This window comes from Salvelinus namaycush, chromosome 2 (genome assembly GCF_016432855.1).
Source record: "Salvelinus namaycush isolate Seneca chromosome 2, SaNama_1.0, whole genome shotgun sequence".
NCBI lineage: Eukaryota > Metazoa > Chordata > Actinopteri > Salmoniformes > Salmonidae > Salvelinus > Salvelinus namaycush.
In genome coordinates, this window is record NC_052308.1 from 4235470 (window position 1) to 4243431 (window position 7962).

Below are 7962 nucleotides of genomic sequence, written 5' to 3' on the forward strand. Positions count from 1 at the left end.
ATTTTGGAATTCCCCAAAATGTCTGAATTTACCGAGTAGCTCTGAGTCTGAGAATGAGTTTATTACAGAGAATGAAATAATGTTAGTTAGTGAGCCAATAAACCGACTGAAGCCATTCATGTTTGAGCCCAGATCAAAGAGTTTGTGCTCGTAGCAGTAACAACACAGATATGCCGCCTGAAACACCTCAGCTAGAGGGTCGGCGTAGGCAAACACAAACTGGTGTGAGTGGGGATGCTGCCAGGTAATGGCTAGAGTATGAGTATGTGTGTTGTAGAGAGATGGTAGCGATACAGCACAACATTCCAGCGATTGGTGGCTGTATTACATCCAGTCAGAGGTTCCTGTCAGTCTGTCTGGATGGTGATGTATTACATCCAGGTCAGAGGTTCCTGTCAGTCTGTCTGGATGGTGACTGTATATATTGGACGTGTAACTAATCCTTATGAAGGACTTCCTGCGGAAGAGGTTACTCGACCAGTCAGCAGCCAATATTCCAGTTAAATAATTAGTGAAATTATAAATTGTTTAAGGTTAATATCAGTAGTAGGTCGGTGCTCAACATATAATATAATCAGTATCATATAACAATGTTTATCATCAGCTCTTTTTGACGCGGTAATAACGCATTTACCTTTCGATTAGACGACCGGCGTTGGAATGGCAGACGGCATCGTGATGACATCTCATTCTAACCAATAGAAGGACATATAAATACATAGTGATTTAGTTTCGGTATCAGACTAACTTTATCTTATGATTTTGTTTGCAGAGCTTACAGGCTGGCAGTTTATCGCCAGTTCACCCTGTGGGCACAAGGGAGAATTGGACGAGGTGTACAGCGTCTCATCCCTGCTTGTGTCATTTCTTCCACAAGGTGTGCATAGTCAGAAGCAAAGGCATTGAATAAAAGTTTGAATAAAACCAGTTAATTGCGTAAATCTAGACTAGCCTGAGACAAAGACCTAATGCCTGCGCCTAATGTAAAAATAGTATTGGATAGCTTGTCCACTATAACAGCAGGTTCAAGCTTCTTAGGGCTGAGATCCCGTTAACGGGATCGATATGACAACAGCCAGTGAAAGTGCAGGGCGCCAAATTCAAATCAACAGAAATCCCATAATTAAAATTTCTCAAACATACCAGTATTTCACATTTTAAAGATACACTTCTTGTTAATCCCACCACAGTGTCCGATTTCAAATAGGCTTTACGGTGAAAGCACCACAAACGATTATGTTAGGTCAGAGCCAAGTCACAGAAAAACACAGCCATTTTTCCAGCCAAAGAGAGGAGTCACAAAAATCAGAAATAGAGATAGAATTAATCACTAACCTTTGATGATCTTCATCAGATGACACTCATAGGACTACATGTTACACAATAAATGTATGTTTTGTTCGATAAAGTTCATATTTCTATCAAAAAATCTCAGTTTACATGTTCAGGTGTTCCAAAAACATCCGGTGATTTTGCAGAGAGCCACATCATAAATGTTGATGAAATGTTGACCAACCTCAGATTTCCCACTTCCTGGTTGGATTTTTTCTCAGGTTTTTGCCTGCTATATCAGTTCTGCTATACTCACAGACATTATTTTAACAGTTTTGGAAACAGTAGAGTGTATTCTATCCAAATAAACCAATTATATGCATATCCTAGCTTCGGTTGTTTTCCTGACACCACACTCCGAGTGCTCTCACCTCCTCCCTGTAGGTTGTCTCGTCATTGATGGTAATCAAGCCCATTACTGTTGTGTCGTCTGATTATTGAGTTGGAGGCGTGCATGGCCACACAGTCGTGGGTGAACAGGGAGTACAAGAGGTGGCTGAGCATGCACCCTTGTGGGGCCCCAGTGTTGAGGGTCAGCGAAGTGGAGATGTTGTTTCCTACCTTCACCACCTGGGGGCCACCTGTCAGGAAGTCCAGGACGCAGTTGCACAAGGCCGGGTTCAGACCCAGGGCCTCCAGCTTGATGATGAGCTTGGAGGGTACTATGGTGTTGAATGCTGAGCTATAGTCAATGAACAGTATTCCTAGATAGGTATTCCTCTTGTCCAGATGGGATAGGGCAGTGTGCGGTGTGATGGTGATTGCGTCGCCTGTGGACCTGTTTGGGTGGTATACAAACTCAAGTGGGTTTGGGGTGGCCGGTAAGATGGAGGTGATATGGTGCATGACTTGTCGCTCAAAGCACTTCATGATGACAGAAGTGAGTGCTACGGGCGATAGTCATTTAGTTCAGTTGTCTTTGCCTTCTTTGGTACAGGAACAATGGTAACCATCTTGAAGCATGATATACTCTGATAGGGAGCGATTGAATATGTCCGTAAACACACCAGCCAGCTGGTCTGCGCATGCTCTGAGGACGTGGCTAGGGATGCCGTCTGGGCCAGCAGCCTTGCCAGGGTTAACACTGAGTTTGCCTGGGTTAACACTGAGTTTGCCTGGGTTAACACTGAGTTTGCCAGGGTTAACACTGAGTTTGCCTGGGTTAACACTGAGTTTGCCAGGGTTAACACTGAGTTTGCCTGGGTTAACACTGAGTTTGCCTGGGTTAACACTGAGTTTGCCTGGGTTAACACTGAGTTTGCCAGGGTTAACACTGAGTTTGCCTGGGTTAACACTGAGTTTGCCTGGGTTAACACTGAGTTTGCCAGGGTTAACACTGGGTTTGCCTGGGTTAACACTGAGTTTGCCAGGGTTAACACTGAGTTTGCCTGGGTTAACACTGAGTTTGCCTGGGTTAACACTGAGTTTGCCTTGGTTAACACTGAGTTTGCCAGGGTTAACACTGAGTTTGCCAGGGTTAACACTGGGTTACCCAGGGTTAACACTGGGTTACCCAGGGTTAACACTGGGTTTGCCAGGGTTAACACTGGGTTTGCCAGGGTTAACACTGAGTTTGCCAGGGTTAACACTGAGTTTGCCTGGGTTAACACTGAGTTTGCCAGGGTTAACACTGAGTTTGCCAGGGTTAACACTGAGTTTGCCTGGGTTAACACTGAGTTTGCCAGGGTTAACACTGAGTTTGCCAGGGTTAACACTGAGTTTGCCTGGGTTAACACTGAGTTTGCCAGGGTTAACACTGAGTTTGCCAGGGTTAACACTGAGTTTGCCTGGGTTAACACTGAGTTTGCCAGGGTTAACACTGAGTTTGCCAGGGTTAACACTGAGTTTGCCAGGGTTAACACTGAGTTTGCCAGGAAGTGTGACGTCGGCGTCCGTAACGTGGCTTCCTGTAGACCCTGCCACATACGTCTCGTGTCTGAGCCATTGAAGCACGACTAAACCTTAAACTTTGTAAACAATTCATGCTAACCGCGTAAACGTTTACTTGAAACAGGCACTTAATTTGCTGAAATGTGTGTCGTTGGCCCGGCTATTAAATGGGACAGGTAGCTATTTGAGACTCAGTTTTCTTTTCATTTACTGCTCCCTCAGCAGAAAGATGTGTGGGGTGGTTGACCTGTGGACGACCCCAGTGTGTTATTTGGAGCTCTCTCATTATGACACGCCCCCCCCACCACCGGAACCTGGGGACAGAAATGTTTGCGTCTCCAACGTTGTCCTATTTCCTATGCAGTTAACTACTTTTCACCAGGGCCCCTATTGTCTATTATAAACTGGGTGGTTCGAGCCCTGAATGCTGATTGGCTGACAGCTGTGGTATATCAGGTCGTATAATACACAGGTGTGACAAAACATACATTTTTACTGCTCTAATTACGTTGGTAACCAGTTTATAATAGCAATAAGGCACCTCTGGGGTTTGTGGTGTATGGCCAATATACCACGGCTAAGGACTATATCCAGGCACTCCGCGTTGGCCATATACCAAACCCCCTTGGGCCTTATTGCTTAATTATGTTAGCCTGTAGGTGGCTACCTCAGTCCCTTCATCACACATCTGACAGTTTACATAGCATTGACCTTAGAGACCTCACACACTACCATGACCTAGTCAGGAGAGGAGTGGACATGGTATATGGTAGATGATGTGTCCTATCTACGAGTGCTAAATGTCTCTGAGGATGCGATGACAGGTTTTAGGACGACAGCTACAGTATAGCAGATTCACTGTGTTGTGTTTAGTGTTGTGATGCACAGCAGTGACGTGCGGCGAGGTCTGTGGCTGGGTAAGCACAGGCTTTTATCAAAGCCAGATTTACTTTCAACTAAACCTTGACGAAGGCCTAGTTCACCATACAACGGATAGCTCCAACAACCAGAGTGACATAGGCTATTTACCAAAATTGACAAACAATTTTCACCAAATGTAATTACCAATGTAGTCAAGATACACAAGCAATAGCCTCAGAAGGTGGCATATTTCATATCATCCGATAAAATGACACACTGCTCAACTCAGTCATATACTGATGTAGCATCCCCATTTACAACTGATAGGTTGACCAATATATGGACACATTTCATCTGAAAAATTAACAATGCAAACTACATAGCCTTTCACAATGGATTTATAACTCTTACAATGCACGGCATACACACACACACATATATAATAATGTGGCCCGTTCAGTTGGTATAGCATGGTGCTTGTAACGCTGTAATGAGTACGATGGGAGACAGAGTGCTGGTTTAAAGCGCAGGACGCAGCAGGTGTTTATTAGTAAAGGACCACAGGAGAGCAGGTAGCAAATGATGGGTCCGAACGAGACACACAGCAAATAGCTGGTTGTCATCTCCATCGTCCCATATGAAATGAATGGGTCCGAACGAGCACCACAGCAAATTAGCTGGTTGTCATCTCCATCGTCCCATATGAAATGAATGGGTCCGAACGAGACACACAGCAAATTAGCTGGTTTGTCATCTCCATCGTCCCATATGAAATGAATGGGTCCAACGAGACACACAGCAAATTAAGCTGGTTGTCATCTCCATCGTCCCATATGAAATGAATGGGTCCGAACGAGACACACAGCAAATTCAGCTGGTTGTCATCTCTCCATCGTCCCATATGAAATGAATGGGTCCGAACGAGACACACAGCAAATTCAGCTGGTTGTCATCTCCATCGTCCCATATGAAATGAATGGGTCCGAACGAGACACACAGCAAATTCAGCTGGTTGTCATCTCCATCGTCCCATATGAAATGAATGGGTCCGAACGAGACACACAGCAAATTCAGGGTTGTCATTCCATCGTCCCATATGAAATGATGGGTCCGAACGGACACACAGCAAATTGAGCTGGTTGTCATCTCCATCGTCCCATATGAAATGAATGGGTCCAAACGAGACACACAGCAAATTGAGCTGGTTGTCATCTCCATCGTCCCATATGAAATGAATGGGTCCGAACGAACACACAGCAATTGAGCTGGTTGTCATCTCCATCGTCCCATATGAAATGAATGGGTCCGAACGAGACACACAGCAAATTTAGCTGGTTGTCATCTCCATCGTCCCATATGAAATGAATGGGTCCGAACGAGACAACACAAATGAGCTGGTTGTCATCTCCATCGTCCCATATGAAATGAATGGGTCCGAACGAGACACACAGCAAATTAGCTGGTTGTCATCTCCATCGTCCCATATGAAAGAATGGGTCCGAACGAGACACACAGCAAATTGAGCTGGTTGTCATCTCCATCGTCCCATATGAAATGAATGGGTCCGAACGAGACACACAGCAAATTGAGCTGGTTGTCATCTCCATCGTCCCATATGAAATGAATGGGTCCGAACGAGACACACAGCAAATTCGCTGGTTGTCATCTCCATCGTCCCATATGAAATGAATGGGTCCGAACGAGACACACAGCAAATTGAGCTGGTTGTCATCTCCATCGTCCCATATGAAATGAATGGGTCCGAACGAGACACACAGCAAATTGAGCTGGTTGTCATCTCCATCGTCCCATATGAAATGAATGGGTCCGAACGAGACACACAGCAAATTGAGCTGGTTGTCATCTCCATCGTCCCATATGAAATGAATGGGTCCGAACGAGACACACAGCAAATTAGCTGGTTGTCATCTCCATCGTCCCATATGAATGAATGGGTCCGAACGAGACACACAGCAAATTCAGCTGGTTGTCATCTCCATCGTCCCTATGTAAATGAATGGGTCCGAACGAGACACACAGCAAATTAGCTGGTTGTCATCTCCATCGTCCATATGAATGAATGGGTCCGAACGAGACACACAGCAAATTAGCTGGTTGTCATTCCATCGTCCATATGAAATGAATGGGTCCGAACGAGACACACAGCAAATTAGGCTGGTTGTCATCTCCATCGTCCCATATGAAATGAATGGGTCCGAACGAGACACACAGCAAATTAGCTGGTTGTCATCCTCCATCGTCCCATATGAAATGAATGGGTCCGAACGAGACACACAGCAAATTCAGCTGGTTGTCATCTCCATCGTCCCATATGAAATGAATGGTCCGAACGAGACACACAGCAAATTCGAGCTGGTTGTCATCTCCATCGTCCCATATGAAATGAATGGGTCCGAACAGACACACAGCAAATTAGCTGGTTGTCATCTCCATCGTCCCATATGAAATGAATGGGTCCGAACGAGACACACAGCAAATTAGCTGGTTGTCATCTCCATCGTCCCATATGAAATGAATGGGCCCAACGAGACACACAGCAAATTGAGCTGGTTGTCATCTCCATCGTCCCATATGAAATGAATGGGTCCGAACGAGACACACAGCAAATTGAGCTGGTTGTCATCTCATCGTCCCATATGAAATGAATGGGTCCGACCAGACACACAGCAAATTGAGCTGGTTGTCATCTCCATCGTCCCATATGAAATGAATGGGTCCGAACGAGACACACAGCAAATTGAGCTGGTTGTCATCTCCATCGTCCCATATGAAATGAATGGGTCCGAACGAGACACACAGCAAATTGAGCTGGTTGTCATCTCCATCGTCCCATATGAAATGATGGGTCCGAACGAGACACACAGCAAATTGAGCTGGTTGTCATCTCCATCGTCCCATATGAAATGAATGGGTCCGAACGAGACACACAGCAAATTAGCTGGTTGTCATCTCATCGTCCCATATGAAATGAATGGGTCCGAACGAGACACACAGCAAATTGAGCTGGTTGTCATCTCCATCGTCCCATATGAAATGAATGGGTCCGAACGAGACACACAGCAAATTGAGCTGGTTGTCATCTCCATCGTCCCATATGAAATGAATGGGTCCGAACGAGACACACAGCAAATTAGCTGGTTGTCATCTCCATCGTCCCATATGAAATGAATGGGTCCGAACGAGACACACACAGCAAATTAGCTGGTTGTCATCTCCATCGTCCCTATGAAATGAAGGTCCGAACAGACACAGCAAATTCAGCTGGTTGTCATCTCCATCGTTCCATATGAAATGAATGGGTCCGAACGAGACACACAGCAAATTGAGCTGGTTGTCATCTCCATCGTCCCATATGAAATGAATGGGTCCGAACGAGACACACAGCAAATTGAGCTGGTTGTCATCTCCATCGTCCCATATGAAATGAATGGGTCCGAACGGACACACAGCAAATTCAGCTGGTTGTCATCTCCATCGTCCCATATGAAATGAATGGGTCCAAACGAGACACACAGCAAATTGAGCTGGTTGTCATCTCCATCTCCCATATGAAATGAATGGGTCCGAACGAGACACACAGCAAATTGAGCTGGTTGTCATCTCCATCGTCCCATATGAAATGAATGGGTCCGAACGAGACACACAGCAAATTAGCTGGTTTTCATCTCCATCGTCCCATATGAAATGAATGGGTCCAACGAGACACACAGCAAATTCAGCTGGTTGTCATCTCCATCGTCCCATATGAAAATGAATGGTCCGAACGAGACACACAGCAAATTTAGCTGGTTGTCATCTCCATCGTCCCATATGAAATGAATGGGTCCGAACGAGAAAATCTCTCTCAACAAGAAAACG